The following is a 17,378-nucleotide window of genomic DNA, read 5'->3' on the forward strand; positions in this document are numbered from 1 at the left end:
GCTTAGGTCATGATTTCACGGTCGGTGAGTTCGAGCCCCACATCAGGCTCTGTGCTGGCAGCACAGAGCCTGCTTGGGATTCTGTCTCTCCACCCGCCCCCCGCCCCCGGCTTGCTCTGTGTCTCTCAAAATAAGCAAACAAACTTAAAATATGTGATGCTAATTTTGGTATCTGTGACATTTGTTGTTTTTAGGTTTGGTAGCTCTTACATAGAGTCTGGTGAGTGCCTCTGTCTCTTCCCTTCTGTGTCACTTGGGCATCTCACGCTGCTTCTAGAGCAGGAAGGTGAAGGTGCCACATAGGGAATCAGGTTCCAGCTGCAGGTTCCGTGTGGAGAAGGCAGAGAGGCAGGTGTGGAAGAATCTCAGGTGCCATCAATAACTGCTGTGGCCAGCAGCCAAGGCTCAGAGCATAGGGTTAGCCAGAACAGCGGAGAAAGCCAGACCTCGGCAAAGAGGCAGGAGCTGAACGAGAGGCCCATGGCTGCTGCCAGGCACAGCCCAGGGACTCTGCTGGGTCCGAGGAGTCACCCTCTCACTGTGTGGTTGCAGCAGTTGGAGCGTATGGAAAGTGGCTTCCGTGGGGATCTGATTTGGTCTTCACTAAAAATAAAACAGGATTCTTGAGCTGTCTGCATCGGGCATTGGTTTGTAGAGACACCCGTCATGTGTGGAGGACAAGGGGGTACGTCTGTGGTCTCGCTTTTGAGATTGTTTCCTGGAGCCATCCTTTAGATGAGGACATTGGCAGTGATTGGCTAAAGTCTCTGGAATGTTTTGAAGCAGAGGACAGCTTTGCTCAGTAAGTAACTGGTAACGTAGATGTGGCAGAAACAGGCTCCGGGCAGAGGACTTGGGCCTGATGGTGTCGATGCCCTTCTCCTTCGTGGGCCGACTGGTGACGGTCCAGCAGAGTGACATCACTTCCGCCTGTGGCTTCACTTGGGCCGAGTGGGCAGGGCTGAAGCCACCAGTCTCCTGTGTCATATTTGAACCCTCTGTCGCAAGATGCAGTTGATGGCATCTGGGTCTTTACTGAACTAGGTGTCCTTTACTAACAGACATTAAAATGGCAGTGAGTAACGTTGCAGAATCTTAAGCCAAAAAACAAAACACTAAAGCTGAAACTGAATCTTTTTTTAAAAATTTTATTTATTTTGAGAGAGAGCACAAGCAGAGGAGGGGCAGAGAGAGAGAGATTCCCAAGCAGGCCCCATGCTGTCGGTGCAGAGCCCGACGTGAGGTTTGAACCCAGAAACCTGAGATCATGACCTGAGCCGAGATGAAGAGTCAGATGCTCAACTGACTGAGACACCCAGACACCCCTGAAACTGAGTCTTGAAGCGAGATATGTGAGGGTTACTGGCACAAGGTGAATGATGTCCCGTGACTGTCGCGTGGCCCTCTGCTGTCTGCCACAAGGGCCATCCCGGCCCAGGACAGCACGCTGGTGGCTGTGGAACCCTCTCTGTGATTGGCTGCAGGAGGCGCCCTGGGTCAGGGCCGTCGAAGCCGTGGTGAAGGTGACGGAAGACGTGGCCCTCTGCCAGTGGCCTACTCTCCATTTCACCTTCTCTGGCTTGGGAGTATATGTAATCTCCAAGACACGAATTTTCTTTCCGGATGCCAGGATGCGTGCTGGACGAGTGTGCATTGTTTACAGAGCCAGCTCAGAGTCACTGGGGCTGGCCTCCCAGCAAGGAAACCTCTGGAACCGCCTGGCTCCTTCCTTTGGAGAATATATGTGTAGATTTCCTGTTGGCCAGATGGCAAAATCTTAGCTCAAAAGTTTTGGTTTTGTGTGTGTTCTTTATTTATCTGAACCCACTTTGAACAGAACCTGTGAGTAAGGCCCGTGTAACCATGAAGGGGGAAGGCCGTGCAGGGGTCGTTCCCATGTGTGATGAGTAACCTGCTGTGCACACTGGGTTCCGGTAGCAGAGACATCGTCTGCGTTGCTCTTGGCCCTGTCGCTGAGCTGCGCGCACTCGCACACGTAGCACTCGGTCCTGCTAGGGGTGTGCACCTGCCGTGAGCTGCACGGGGCAGGGCTCGCCTAGCGGCTCCCTGTCTGCACTGCTCATGAAGGTCAGGGCCGTAAGGGCGCACGCTGCAGCCCTGGCCTTGGAAATGGCCACACCTTTGACCATAACATTGTGTTAAAAGTTTCATCTGCGGTCTCAGTTTCTCCATTGTCTGTCTTTTTTTTTTTTTTTTTTTTTTTTAAACATTTACTGAGTTTTTGAAAGTGAGAGAGACAGAGCACGAGCAGGGGAGGGGCAGAGAGAGAGGGAGACACAGAATCGGAAGCAGGCTCCAGGCTCTTGAGCTGTCAGCACAGAGCCCGACGCGGGGCTCGAACTCGTGGACCTTGAGATCATGACCTGAGCTGAAGTCAGACTCTTAACCGACTGAGCCATCACCCAGGCGCCCCTCGTTTCTCCATTGTTAAAACCAGTGAGGGAGCCAGCCAGTCTCTCTGGGTCCTCAAGCTGTACGTGTGGACACTGCTGGTGGTGCTTGGGGACATAGAACCTGCAGCGTGTGGCCTGGAGGAGTCCCGGGAGGCCCCGTGATAGTGAGAAGTGGTTTCATTAAAGGAAAAGGTCGTGCTCACAGAACGGTTTTTAAGGACAGCTTTCAGAAAGTGAGTGCAGTGATGGCACCTGGTTTGTGTTTTGAAGGACTTCACACTTTCATCCCTTTGATCCTAGTGTTGTTTACAAGAAAGGCCAAGAGAAAGGAAAGGTGTTCCCTGAACGGAGCAGCCCGCACTCCGGCCGCCTGGAGAGGTGGGTGTCCTGGCAGCAGGCCTGCAGGAGTGGAGGGTGGCAGTGCCTCTCCCAGGTCCCTCCCCGCCCCCACCTTGAACTCTGCTTGGCTTGCATGCTTCATGTTCTGTCCTCTGACCTGCTCACCTGCAGCCCCTGGTCCAGAAGCTCCCCTCCTAGACCCCCACATCCAGGCGGAAACCACTCTGCTCCTGAGCATTGCTTTGGGCACTCCAGGGAACGGTGGTCTGGGAGGGGCTGAGCACAGCGGCCCGCCGTTGCTCCTCTCCAGCAGCAAGGTCCCCTGGTTTACTGTGTGACGGGCACAGCCCCCTCTTGGCTTCTGGGAGCCTGGGGCCCCAGGGCCGCGGTGTGGGTGCTTCTCCTGCTCTGATCGGGCCGAGGGGAGGCCAGGCCAGGAGGGGGTTATCCTGTCGGGGGAAGGAGGCCCGGTCGGGATGGGCTGTGATGGCCTCAATCATGGATGGCCTGTTGTCACCCCATCTCTGTCTTGTCTGTATGGATCTGATTCCTCTAGGGGCCTCTTAGAAGTGGAATCACACAGGGGCGCCTGGGGGGCTCAGTCGGTTGAGTGTCTGACTCTTGATTTTGGCTCAGGTCATGATCTCACGGTTTGGTGAGTTCGAGCCCCATGTCAGGTTCCACGCTCACAGCACAGAGTCTGCTTGAAATTCTCTCTGCCTCCCCTGCTTGTGAGCACATGCGCACACGCGCACTGTCTCAAAAGTAAATACTAAAAAAAGAAGTGGAATCACACAGTATTTGTCTTTATCTGGCTTATGCCGCTGAGCATGATGTCCGTAAGTTTCATCCTTGTTAAAGCAGGTGTCAGGATATCCTTTCCTTTGCAGGCTGAATAACACCCCATTGTGTGTAAACACAGCATCTTTATCCATTCATCTGTGGACGGATGGTTGGGTTGCTTCCATGTCTTGGCTGTCGTGAGTAACGCTGATGTGACTGTGCGGGTGCAGACATCTCTTTGAGACCCTGCGTTCATTTCTTTGGGGTGTGTTCCCAGAAGGGGGATTGCTGGACCTACTGGCACAGTTTCATACTCACTTTGTTGAGGATCTGCCGTGATGTTCCGGTGGCAGCCGCACCACTTTACGTTCCTGCCGGCCCTGCACGGGACTCGTGTCTGTCCTCACCCTGCCTGGCCTGCTGCTCGGTGCCCCCCAGATGCCAGCCAGTCAGGACACGTGGTCAGCGGTTTCTCTCTCTTCCTTCATAGCACGGTGCTGCCTTCACCAGCAGGGCTGTTGGTCGGAGAGGAGTCCTGGGTAGACAAAGACCGTCCATCCCGGCAGCCACCCTGCCCTTCGGAGGCGCGTGCACGTAGGCTCGTTGCAGCACCACTCCCGTCACCTTCCGCCCACCACCGGCCCCCGTCGTTATTCCCACATCCTCATCCTCACTCCCATCTCTGCCCTTGGGTTATCTTGCAGTATGTTTCTAGAATAAAAGGTGTCAAACGTGGATGTTGAACTGTCAGCAGTGGAATCTGTCGTCCTGAGGGAGCAGCCCGCCGATCCCCATGACAGTTGGGGTTGGCCAGGAGCTGACCCCACCAGCCCCGAGTCTCCTGGGGGAGGAGCTCCATCCTTTCAGGGGGTCCGTAGAATTGGACTAGAACCTTCTGAAAGAGCTGCTGTCGGAGCCAGTAGTGTGTGCATCCGGCCGCATGGCACGGCCAGCTGCTGTCCAGCGTCCCTCGTTCAGTGATGACAGAGAAAGACACCTGTCACAAAGGGAACTTTCCCCTTTACTCCCTTGACAAAAGATGTCTCCTTTGGACTGTCGAGAATCAGTAATAAATAACTTTTAAAAATCCAGAACAGACTGTTCATTGTTTGCAATCTATAAATGTTGCATTTTTAAAAAGATACGGATTATAAATTTGAGAATAGAAATACTGTCCTTTGTCGGGAAAAATGGCGGTTGGTGGTGAAGTTTTCAGAATGCTGTCGCAGTTGTCCGCTCTCTTCTCCCACGGGTGCGACGTGAGGCGGCCCTCCCGAGCGAGCGTGGCTCTGGGCCAAGGCCATCGGGTGCGTTTCTCCTCTTTCTTCTGTGCACCTGCCCTGCTCACCAGGCGTCCAGCTCTTCGGTTCCCAGCGCTTGGGGAGGCATTCCAGGGAGAGGCCCTGGGTTTTCCTCTGGGTTCTGTTCACTTCCAGCCCCGAGCCCCCCGTCTCCCCAGCGGAAAGATGTTTTCTCTTTACTCGTTTCATGGGGTTACTTCCTGGTTCCCACCCACCCCCCAGAAGCTCTGCAGGAGGGTTGCTGCCTGTAAATAGGTGCCCACCCACCAGGCACCAGGTGTTCAGGAACCTGCTGCCCCCCTCACTATATGTCTGCCCTCTCCAAGGTAAAGGAACAGCGAAGCATCTTGGGTTCTTACTTTGTTTATCAGTGGAATAAAACTTCTGTTTTTAAAACATCTTGTTACGTATAACACTTGTGATTAGTGGGTCTGGTTCTGAGTTTATTGTCGTAGCTGGGAAAGAAAGCTTTCAGAAGCAGCACACAGAGCTTGTACTGAGGCGAAGCTCACCACGGGTGATAATTTGACATTTTTCACAGAATTCTTGTTAACCCTGATTGGATCTTTTTTTTTTTTTTTTTCCCAACGTTTATTTATTTTTGGGACAGAGAGAGACAGAGCATGAACGGGGGAGGGGCAGAGAGAGAGGGAGACACAGAATCGGAAACAGGCTCCAGGCTCTGAGCCATCAGCCCAGAGCCCGACGCGGGGCTCGAACTCCCAGACCGCGAGATCGTGACCTGGCTGAAGTCGGACGCTTAACCGACTGCGCCACCCAGGCGCCCCCCTGATTGGATCTTTTAAGCAAAACAGCCTGGCTGATGAGAAGTTAGTCTGGGATGATGGCTCCCGTGTCTTCGGCCCTTATGGGGACATCTGGGGGCCAGGGGGTGGTGGCACAGGGACGAGGGTCCCCTGCCCCTTCCCCTCCTGAGACCCGCGACTGTCTGTGTGGGAAGACTTGGCAACATCTCGACCTTTTCCGATGTTTTTGTGGGTAAAAACACCTGTTGTTCCAATAGTTCCTTAGATCCTCACGCGTGTCCGGCACGTCACCATGAGCCCCTCCTTGGGCTTGGAGGGTCTGCCCCTGCCCCCCTCCGCCTCTGGGGACTCTTTCTTTTGCTGGGGGGGGGGGGACTCTTTTTCAGCACAGGACATTGCAGAGCAGCACAGCATCCTCCGCACACTTTGATGATCCAGCGTCCACAGGGAACCGTGTCTGGTGGCCGCAGCCTCGCCAGGGCCCATCTGGGAGGAGCAGGGGACCGCTCGGCACACCTTGACATCTCCTGGCCTCATGAGGGTCCCCACGTTTTGCCTGCCGTGGGGTTGCCGGTGCAGGTGACTGGCCTTGGGGAGAATATTGATGGTCTCGGAGCATCCTTTCTCAAATCGAGAGTGAGGAGGAAGAGGAGACTTTTCGAGTTGCAGGGTGAGATAGTGTGCTTCAACAAGGACTGTTTTCTTCTTTCTTTTTAAAAAATTTTTAAGTTTATTTTTGAGAGAGAGAGGGAGGGAGGGGGAGGGGCGGGCAGGGGTGGGGGGACAGACGATCTCAAGCAGGCTTTGCGCTGACGGCAGAGAGCCTGACACGGGGCTCCAGCTCCCAAACCGCGAGATCACGACCTGAGCCGAAGGTAGACGCTTAACCGCTTAACCGGCTGAGCTCCCCAGGTGCCCCGAGGACATTTGTTTTCCTAATGCAGCGTTTCTCACATGTAGGACCACTTTGTGAAGACTTGTGCCTCGGAAGGAGCCACAGTGCTTCCAACGCCCCCCGCCCTGCCCCGTGCACTAAAGTGACGCTGCTGGCCGAGCGGACGGCCGGGGCCCTGGCAGGGGTGCCGCTGGGCCGGCGCGGGGCTTCCCCGCCCCAGCTCTGCCCCACACGGCCTGCTGCCCCAGGCGCGGGTAGTCCCTGCCTCCCCCTCAGTGGCTGGTCTCGTGTTTGGTGTCTCCGTGCTGAGGGCTGTAGTCTCGTGTCTGGGGGTCTGCTTCTTGGAAATGTGACATTGCATAAATACGCGACTGGGTCCATCCAGTTGCCTGGACAGTGTTCATTTGTGATGACTTTTCCTGACAGCCTTTGCCTTGTGTTACAATTTTACATCCATGTTAGGATGAACAAAATAGACCCTGTACAGTTAATATTTAGGTCTTTAAAATGTATACCCCTTTCCTCAAATATGTGACTTTAAAAACAGTATTGGTGTAATGGTCCCTTTGCCGAAACGTGCCACTGCGCGGAAGAGACAGTGGCAGAGGTGGTGCTGGAGGCGCCGTGGCCGTGAGGACAGCGCCACGTGCAGGCTGGCGACACACGTTCCCAGGAGCAGGTGGAAGCCACGTTGACCAGGGCCCCAGGACGCTTTTCTGCCGAAGCCTGGGCGCGACTGGGCAAGAGGCGGCCCCGGGCCTCCCGAGGACGTGGGGGCTGCACAGGAGGGAGGTGCGGCTGCTCCTGGAGTGGCGTTTGCCAAGCGGCCTGACAGTGCGGAAGCTTCCTTGACATGCCCCCTCTGTGCCCAGGAGGTGCCCCCGTGCCCACTGACCACAGAACGAGCACGTTTCTCCGGGGCCACGCCGAGGTGTGCTGCCTGCCGGCAAGAGGTGGAAAAGACCTTCGCTGGGTCTGGACACCTGGCTTTGACCCTGGCTTGGGTGCGGCACGTGCCGCCCCCCCCCCCCCCCCCCCCATCGTGACGCCCGGTCCTTCCAACCACAGTCCATCCCTTGGGCACCAGGTCCAGGCTGTTGGAAGCAGGTGTCAGCCTTGTTGAAATCCCCCCTGCATACTGCACAGTAGCCCCGTTGAGGGTCTTCCGTGGGTTCGCAGATAACACCACACCCCACTCACACTCCGCTTCACGGTGCTTTCGTCCCCTCGGAAAGAAACCCGTGGCCTGTGGCCAGCACTGCTCACCCCCTCCCCACCCTGAGCAGGCCACCCACCTACTTTCTGTCCCTATGGCTTTGCCTTTTCTGGACATTTCCTGTCACGGAATCCCATACCGTGTGGTGCTCAAGGGCACGTGTACCTATGGACACATAACAAGAATAAGGATGTCCATGGAGTATTGTTTATAATGGCAAAAACAGAGAACCCAGATGTCCAGGGTTCAACTAAGAGACACATTAAAGAGAGTCTATCAGACGCTTCATTAGAAAGTCGGGCGTGACCCTGTGTGAGCGGGGACCACGTCTGCATACAAACGAGGATCAGCTGTTTAACTTGGTCGTGAGCAGGTGGCCCCTTCGCAGCTCTGCGCTGGTCAGCCTCCGGCCCAGCTGACATGGCCACGGGAACCGCGCTGACAAATCCTTCTAGAGAAGCCGTGCGCATGTCCCATTGGCCGTCCGTGCGCCCGGCACGCACCGGAGTTGCCCTTTGCCTGCTCCTGCCGCAGCCGCTGCCCCACAGGGCACGAGTACCTCCCTTCCCGACTCCTCTCCCCCAGACTTGCTTTTGGAGGGGTGAGTGTGAGGTGCCCCCTCATCAGCGTGCAAACTTGCTGTCTGTCCTTCCCCCTTCTTTCCAAAAAAAACCCCAACCCCCCTTTTACCACCAACTGCCACCCCATTTCTTTGCTCCCCTTATGGCAGAAGTCCTCTTAGAGAGACGGTCCTCCTTGTCGCTCTTACCTCCTCAGCCCCTCTTTCTGGGAGCTTTATGGAGACATAACTTAAGTGTTACGAAATGCAACGGTTTCATACGCAAAGTGTAGAGCGTGGTAGGTTTTAACACCAGTGAGTCCCGTTCCCAGCACCACAGCCGTGACATAGAACTTCTCCATCGCCCTGGGAAGTGCCTGTTTGTAGCCAACACCTTCCTGTGTCCTTGGACCCAGGGCACCACTGCTGGACCTTGTCGTTGTAGGTTTTCTTTTTCTACAATATAATATGAATGGTTTCTTTCACTTAGCACACTCTGCCGTTGGATGCATATGTCACATGTTTGTCTAATCAGTAGTTTGATAGACATTTGCACAGTTTCCAATTTTTAGCTATTACAAAAAAGCTGCTATGAATAATTACATACAAAGCACTGTACGTGGCTCTACGCTTTCTCTCTGACAAATACTTGGGACTGGGCTTTCTGGATCACGTGGCAGGGAAACGTTTAGTTTTTTAGGAACCTGCCAAACTGTTTCAAAGTGACTGTACACGAAATACCTTGATCCCACCGAGGGTGAATGAGAGTCCATTGGCTGTGTTTCCTCACTGTCCCTGGTGTGGTTAGTCTCTGTAATCTGGCCGTTCTAAGTGGATTTCTAGTGGTGTCCCTTGTGGACTTCCTTTCCCTTCCCTAATGACAAATGTTGCAGGTTATTTTTTGGTTTTGCGGGGCGGGGTGGGGGGGATCATCTGTATATCTTGTTTGGTGAAGTATCCATGCGTATTTATTTATTTTTGTCTATTTAATAAAATGTTACTGAGCGTTCTTTATATATTTCAGACACAAGTGCATCACCAGATTTTTCTTGTGCAAATACTTTCTCCCAGTTTGTGGCTTGACTTTTCATTTAATTCAGTGTCTTTGAAGAGCACAAGTTTTTAGTGAAGTCCAACAGGTGTTTTTTCCTAGCTGCTTTCCACTTTTTGTCTGACCTAACGTCACAAAAATTTTCTCTTACATTTTCTAGAAGTTATGTAGTTCTGGTTCTTGGATTCAGTTTTCTAATCCGTTTTGAGATCATTTTCGTGTGAGGCAAGGTTAAAGCCTCCTCGCCCTACCGCTTCTGCGTGGGGGCATCCAAGTTATTCCAGCTCCACCTGCTGACGAGATTATGATTTCCCGTTTCCCTCTCAGTTGCTTTACTTTTCTTGAGAAGTGTGTGTATGTGAGAGTCTGTTTCTGGACTCTGTTCTCTTCCATCGGTCTGCGTGTCAGTGTCACGCTGTCTTGGTTACTGTAGCCTCATAGCAAGTCTGGAACCGTAGGGTCCGGCTTCCCATGTGGGCCCTCATTTGCATGGTATACTTCAGAATCTGCTCGTCACGTACTACAAAAAGGAGATGGGAATTTCATTGAGATGGTGTTGAATCTGTAAATTAATTTGGAGAGAACTGACATGTTAGCAGGGAATCTTAGGGTTATTGAGGGAGGTCTTGCACACATTTCATCCCTAAGTAATTCATTTTGGGGGTGCTGTTGTGACTTTATTTTTTTAATTACAGTGTTATACTACTTTCGTGTATACAGTATAGTGATTCAGCAATTTGGCACATTACTCAGCGTATTGTGTTTTTTCCTTTGAAGTTTATTTATTTTGAGAGAGAGCGCACATGTGAACAAGCGTGAGTAGGGGAGGGGCAGAGAGAGAGAATCCCAAGCAGGCCCCTGGCTCAGCGCAGAGCCCAACATGAGGCTCAGTCCCACAACTGTGAGATCATGACCTGAGCCACAATCAAGCGTCGGATGCTCAACCGACTGAGCCAGCGCCTGAATGTATTGTTTTTTCAATTTCGGTGTCCTCTTGTTTGTTGGTGATGCATAGAGATACAATTGATATTTCAATTTTTTTTAAAACATTTATTCATTTTTGAGAGACAGAGAGCATGAGCAGGGGAGGGGCAGAGAGAGAGGGAGACACAGAATCCCGGGCAGGCTTCAGGCTCTGAGCTGTCAGCACAGAGCCAGGTTCGGGGCTTGAACTCACAAACCATGAGATCCTGACCCGAGCCAAAGTCGGACGCTTAACCGACTGAGCCACCCAGGTGTCCTGAAATACAATTCATATTTTAAAATAGGGACACATCTTGGAACTTTGCCAAATGTTACTTATTGTAGTTTTTTAAAAAACAGATTTTGTAGGGGCGCCTGGGTGGCGCAGTCGGTTAAGCGTCCGACTTCGGCCAGGTCACGATCTCGCGGTCCGTGAGTTCGAGCCCCGCGTCGGGCTCTGGGCTGATGGCTCAGAGCCTGGAGCCTGTTTCCGATTCTGTGTCTCCCTCTCTCTCTGCCCCTCCCCCGTTCATGCTCTGTCTCTCTCTGTCCCAAAAATAAATAAACGTTGAAAAAAAAAAATTAAAAAAAAAAAACAAACAGATTTTGTAGAATGCTCTACATAGATGTTTATGCCAGTGTGAGTAAAGACACATTTCCTTTTCCCATTCTGTATACCCGTTTCTTTCTTGTCTTACTGCACCGTCCGGGTCCTGCATGCTGGACAGAAGTGTTGAGAGTGGGCTTTCTTGCCTTGTTCAGTCTGAGAGGGAGGGCTTCATCTTTCACTGTGAAGTCCTCACCTCCTGAGTTTCAGTAGATTGCCTTTATTAGGTTGACGAAGTCTTTCTGTCTTAGTGTGCTCACTTTTTCACATGAATGGAGTGGAATGTCTTCTGCTTGTTTCATCTATCAAAATGATAGTTTTTAAAAAAGCAATAGAGAAAAATTAATGAACTCCGAAGTTGGTTCTTTGAAAAGATAAATAGAACTGATCGACCTTTAGCCAAACAAATCAGGGAAAAAAAGGACATAAATTTTTCAGGCGCAGGTATGAGAGAGGGACTATCACGATGGTCCTGTAGCCATTAAAGGGATAAAGGAATTTTATTAACTTTATGTCAATAAATTTGACAATTTAGATGAAATGAATGAATTCCTTACAAGACACAAATTACCTAAGCTCACTCAAGAAGAAATAGATCACCTGAGTAGCCCTGTATCTATTAAAGAAATTGAATATTTAATTGTAGTTCTTGACACGTAGAAACCTCTAGTCCCACCTGGCCTCACTGTTGATTTATACCATCCATTAAAGAAGGAAAGGGATGCCAGTTATCCTCAGGTCCTCCACAGCACGGGAGGGTGTGCACAGTCAGAGAGAGAGGACGGGACAAGAAGGTGTAGGCCCACGTCCACACAAATGTGGCTGTAAAGGTCCTTACTTTGTAGCAAATTTAGCAACACGGAAGTAGTCCTACTTCGTGACAAGTGGATTTATCTCAGAATTCAAATTTGGTTTAACGTTCAAAAATCAATGTAATATACCATATTGATATAATAAAAGAGAAAAACCATGAGATTATCTCTAAAGATTGCTCCGCCCCCGCAAAAAAAAAAAAAAAAGCATTTGCAAAATCTCATGCCCATTTATGATAAAACTCTGCAAACGCAAGGGCACTTCCTCAGTCTGGCAACAGACCTTTTAGGAGATACCTGCAGCTGACTGGCCTCATGCTTGCAGGTGAATCACTGAATACTCTTTTCCTAATAGCAGTGATAAGGTGGGCTTGTTCATGGTCACCTGTTTTCTCTTTTTAAAAATAACCTTTATTGTTGAAGCAGTACTCCACATTTTGGAAAATTAGGAAACACGGCCAAAGGTAAAACCTAAGACATGACATTTTCACTGCCCAGAAACCTTTCTCTGCGGTGTTTCCGTGCATGTATGTGTACATGTGTGTGGTGGGTCACCTGGGGTAGGTGGCTGTGCTGTTCCTCAGACTCTGGCTTAGGTGTCCCCGTGAAGGGATCTGCCCATGTGTTTACAGACCACAGTCAGCCCAGGGAGTGTGAGCGGCTGGATTCCACCTGCCGAGAGACCTTGAGACGAGCCGCGCCCCACCTGCCCTCAGAGCCCTGGAACCGATTCCTGCAGTAAATCTTAGTACATATGGCCTATTTAGTGTATGCGTGTCTGTGGATCCTCATTCACTTGAATGTATGATGTATATTTATTAGTTTTATAAAACCCTGTCACCTTCCTATCGCCTCTGATATTCCGGTGTGGAGAGGCGTTCTGTGGGTCCATTGTTTAGCCCCAGCCAGGGTCTGGCCCGAGTGTGGCCCACGGTCACCTCCGGTAGGCCAGCCACTTCTTTTCACCCTCTGCTTTCCCTCCCGCTGACCAGAAAGTCCTTCCTTTCTGACTTGCCTCATTACTGTCCTATTCCACCATTTAGCTTGTCCTGTCTACTTCAGCTCGGCTATTTTGTGGATCATTAAAATAAAAATCCGTCTTTACTTTGTTCAGTCTCTATTATGTGTTTTATTTTGTGTTCCTCATCATATTTTCCTTTTATGTTTTTGGATATATTCTGATTTTTTTTTATATATTTATTTATTTCGGGGGGGGGGGGGAGCACAAGCAGGGTGGGGGTGAAGCAGAGAGAGAGAGAGGGAGAAAGAGAATCCCAGGCAGGCTCTGTGTGCTGTCAGCTCAGAGCCCGACGTGGGGCTCAAACTTCCAAACTGTGAGATCATGACCCAAGTCGAAGTTGGACACTTAACCAACTGAGCCATCCAGGTGCCCCCCTGCCCATTGTGATATAAAAAGAATTTTTTTTAACGTTTATTTTTTTGAGAGAGAAAGAGAGAGCAAGTGTGAGCAGGGGAGGGGCAGAGAGGAGGAGACACAGAATCCGAAGCAGGCTCCAGGCTCCGAGCTGTCAGCACAGAGCCCGACGTGGGGCTTGAACTCGTGAACTGCGAGATCGTGACCTGAGCCAAAGTTGGACGTTCAACTAACTGAGCCACCCAGGCGCCCCTATTCTGATTTTTAAAACCTCTTTGGGGATGCCTTCTGGAAATAAGTATATTTTCCTCTGAGAGCTACTTTACCTGGATTTCCAAATTTACTGTGTAGCGTTATGTCGTTCCTTGTTTTGAAGATTTTTAATCACCACTCCTCTGAGTTTGTCCTTGGTCCTTGTCCTTAGAAGCACATTTCTTAATTCTCAGAGTTAAGGTGTTTCCTGGTCCTGCCTTCCCGTGTCTTAAGTTGCACTGAGGGGCAAGAAGTGATCCTTTCAGAGGGTTTCAACGTGCTCCGTAGGTCTGCGCCTGGTCAGTGCTCATGACCGTCTGTTGTGTCCTTGACGGGAGTTGGTGGAACATGTCGTGTGTGCTCACTGCTGTGTACGAATCTTGTGTACTCTGACTTTTGGTGGGGGGTCGTCTCCTGTCCTCTGGTAGTGCCAGCTCCATTTTCCCTGTCAGCTCCTGCTCTTTCCGGGGAGGCTTTTCACGTGAGCACAGGTTTGGAACCCTCTCCTTGTGAAAGGGGCCTCTGGCCGTGTTTCCGTGACTTTGCCTCCTGGGCTGTGCGTTGGCCCCAAGCCTGTGCCCGTGCTAAGGCAGCAGCCTCTGCCCTGCTCAGTATTTGCGTGGTTCATCTCTTCTCTCCTCTTGGAATCTTTCCAGATTTTTGTGTTAGATTTCCCTCGCTGATTCTCAGCTTTCCCGTTCCCATCTGATGGACTTTGTCTCCTAACTGGATTTCTTTGCTCTCTTACTTTCAGACTCAGTGAACATGTGTCATACTGTACTGGGCTTTCTGTTTGTTTTCACTTGTGTTTCTCTCTCTCTCTCTTTTTTTTTTTTGTCTTTGGATTTTTTTCCTATTCATTTTTTCCTCCTCCACAAATGTGGCCATTATACACCTTCATCTTGTGGTCACCTTGACAGGGTTCTATGCCCTGGTGCTGACACCTGTGTTCGCTTCAAGTAGCTTGTCAGTGTGTGTGGTCACCTGGCAGGCTGCCCGGGGCCAGGCTTCATGTTCCTGGTCACTCTAGCTTGGATTATGGGGTGTGTGTGTGTGTGTGTGTGTGTGGTTTTTCCTCTGACTTTCACTTGTTCTCACTGTCTCTTTTCAGTGGTATTTTCCACGAGAAGTCTTATAGCAAAACCAGAGAAAATGCAATTTGGTGTTCACTTCAAGGTGAAGACAAAAATTCTCAAGTTGTCCAACTTCCTACCTCGTCCATCGTTGTCTTTTCATTTGTTACTGATGAGGGACGCTGCTCCCAAAGTCATCTTTGCTGTCCTCATTTTTAACCCTGACACTTGGGAACTCTGCCTGTGTGGCGGCCCCTGCCAGCTTCCCCAGGCGAGCAGGCCGGCCTGGCCCTGCTTGTCCTTAGGTTTCGTTGAGCCTCCGCAGGCCCGTTTGCCGAGAAGCACCCAGGGTTTTCTTCAGGACCGAGGCAGCTTGTGCACAGTGGAAGGTGAGACTCCTTGATTCATGGGTAATTGTGAAAGACGGAATGATTTTTTTTTTTTTTTTTTTTTTTTTTTGTCCCCAAGGGGATGAGATCTGTCTGTCTTTCCCTGGGAGCTCGTTCACCCCCAGCCGGCCTGTGGCCCCGAGAGAGGGTCCCCAGTCGGGGGTCCTGCCTGCCGGGCACTCCCCGTGACAGTGTGTCTCAGATCGCCTCAGCTCCTGTCTTGTTTGTAAAGCGGAAATAATGCCATCTGTTCAACTGAAACTACTTAGGGGCTCTAAATAAAATAACGTTTGAAAGTAAAGTGCTGTGCAGATGTAATTTGAAATGGATCGTTAAATCCCAGACACGGATTGAAGGGGGGCACCGTCACCCGGTACAGCTGCCAGAGTGGGGAGCACTCATCCGTGCTCCCCAGCCTTCCGGCGGACAGGCAAGGAGGCTGAGACAGGCGGCCTCGAGCCACCAAGCAGTGGATGGTGAGGCGCCTGCGCTCTCCCCGGCCGGCAGCGTCCAGGGCCTCCGTTCCCTCCGTGCCGCCAGCTCGCCCCGGTCTTTGGAACACGGAACGCAGCCTCCTGTTGCCAGCAGCCAGCAGAGGAGCACGAAGCACGTGGGACAGGGAACCCGGCAGAGAGGCCGAGGAGGAGTGGGGAGACGCTTCGCAGCACGGGGCTCCTTTCCCAGAGCTCGAGGAGCTCTCCAAGAGGCAGAACAGCGCGTCTTCGGGAACGAGATTCTCTGTCCGTTTTCTCTGCGAGGGGACCACATAGGCCCCTGCAGTACTCTTCCTCGGGCCGCAGCTGGCTGGCTTCTTTGTGTTTTCTCACGGGTGTCCCTCCACTGCCAGGGTCTCCCCCACTCCCCCCCTCCCCCCAGGCTACACACAGGGGCACGGTCACCTAGAAAGACAAATCTGAGTTGTTTTTACTTTGAAAGAATTTGCCACAGATGCATTTGAATAGCTGGGCCTGTAAAACAGTGTTGGAGTTCATGGGTGTTGGTTTCTGTCCGCTTAGGAACTTGGACGTTGCTTCAGCAAAATGCACTTAGCTGCCCACGAACATGAGTGCTCAGTCTCACACGGTGTCTGCGTCCTGAGGTCAGCGTCCTAGAGCACACCCGTGGCGCCTTTCTCAGGACACGTGACGCAGGCCCTCCCTGCCTTCACCTCCTTCCTTTCTTCCACCCCTTTGCCGCGTGGGGGTCAGTACCTGTGCAGAAAGACGTGGACTTGTCTTCAGTCCTCAGCGGACAGAAGAGGGATTATTCTCAGGACACTTTCACATCTCCGTTTGATCACGCAGTTGCGTTTCCGTGGGATATTGAGAGTTGAGCTTCAGCGGCGCCTGTACGGAGAAGTGTATCTGTACGGCCCACAGCAGGGTTCACGGCGTGAAATACCAGGTTTGTTTTTTTTCTCTTAAAGATGTCAGTCCGTGCATGTGGATTTATTCGCCTCCTTTTCTGTCTGCTGCTTGAAGAATATGGTAGGAAGGGAATAAGGAGAAAGCAGATCATTCCCCAGCACATCAGAAGCTGGAGGAAGACGGACGGAGATGGTGGAAATTTATGATCGGAACCAAGTTGGCTTGAAACCAAGCCAGTTTCTCCCGCGTCCGGCCCCGCCTCACTCTTGGCGTGTCACTCCCGCCGGGCCGTGTTCAGGCCTGGTCCCGGGCACACCTGTTTATGCTGCGGTTTATCCTAGACCAAATGGTTGAGTTCCACAGTCTTCAGATCTCCGGGGAGTACTTACTAAGTTTTCTTCCCCTGAGAGGAAACGGACTGTGTTTTCCAAAGATGGAAATGGGTTCAGAGGCCCATACCTTGGACTTTACCAGGAAACTCTCCCTGATTTCCCGAGGCTGGAGGCCTGCCGCACCTTTCTCCTGTTTTGTTGTGACTTCCTGCTTTGTCACAAGAACCTTGGAACCTTCGGCCTGTGGGGAGGAGGCCCTCCAGCGACCTGGGTCAGCCAGGCCCAGAAATCCCTGCCAGGGCTATAGCTGCTCCGGGCCCAAAGCTGTGCCCTTTGTCACAGACTGCCGTCCCGTGGCCACTGTGTGTCTGTGCACGAAGGTGCCTCCGGTGGGTACGTAATTATGCAGTGTTCCACATCCTTGGGGATTAGAAGCACCTTTGCACACGCGGAATCACCCAGTGTTCTCAGTGGGATGTAAGGCTGGGGGAGGGTAGAGAGGGCAGGGGGTGGATGGTCCTTGCCTTAATCTGGAACTTTGATGCCATTGTCCTCTGTTTACAGCTTTCAGAAAGCAGCCGGTGTTGGGTGCACGTATGTTTGGAGCTGTTGCTAAGGTGACGTGCCTCGGTCTCACCCACACAGTCTTTCCGGAAGGTGGGGACGCTTGGTGGGGTCTGTGCACACAAGAGCCTTGCTGGCGTGCCCGCGAAGTTGGTAGGCCGCCCTGTCCGCTGTATGTTGTCTGTGCCCTTTTAGCTTGAGTGCGTGATCACTCTACCTGCTGACTTACACAGAGGAGTCCCGAGACGTGTTCACTGTGGAGAGAGACAGGACAGCCTTGTTTTCCGGTCTTGTCTGCATTCCACAGCACAGCCAACCT

General features: G+C 51.8%; 1 protein-coding gene across 6 annotated transcripts in view; it reads left to right on the forward strand.

Moving 5' to 3' along the window:
- Positions 1–17,378, forward strand: part of ANKRD11 (ankyrin repeat domain 11) — a 180,619-nt gene that overhangs the window by 108,727 nt on the left and 54,514 nt on the right. Inside the window, exon 1 of one of the 6 annotated variants that reach the window (XM_030298540.1) lies at positions 17,190–17,212. The exons of the other annotated variants lie outside the window; for them this stretch is intronic. The gene's annotated coding sequence lies outside the window, so the exon portion shown is untranslated. Of the gene's footprint in view, positions 1–17,189; positions 17,213–17,378 lie in introns of those variants that run through there. 6 annotated transcript variants of the gene reach the window in all.

The sequence above is a fragment of the Lynx canadensis genome, chromosome E2 (genome assembly GCF_007474595.2).
Source record: "Lynx canadensis isolate LIC74 chromosome E2, mLynCan4.pri.v2, whole genome shotgun sequence".
Lineage (NCBI taxonomy): Eukaryota > Metazoa > Chordata > Mammalia > Carnivora > Felidae > Lynx > Lynx canadensis.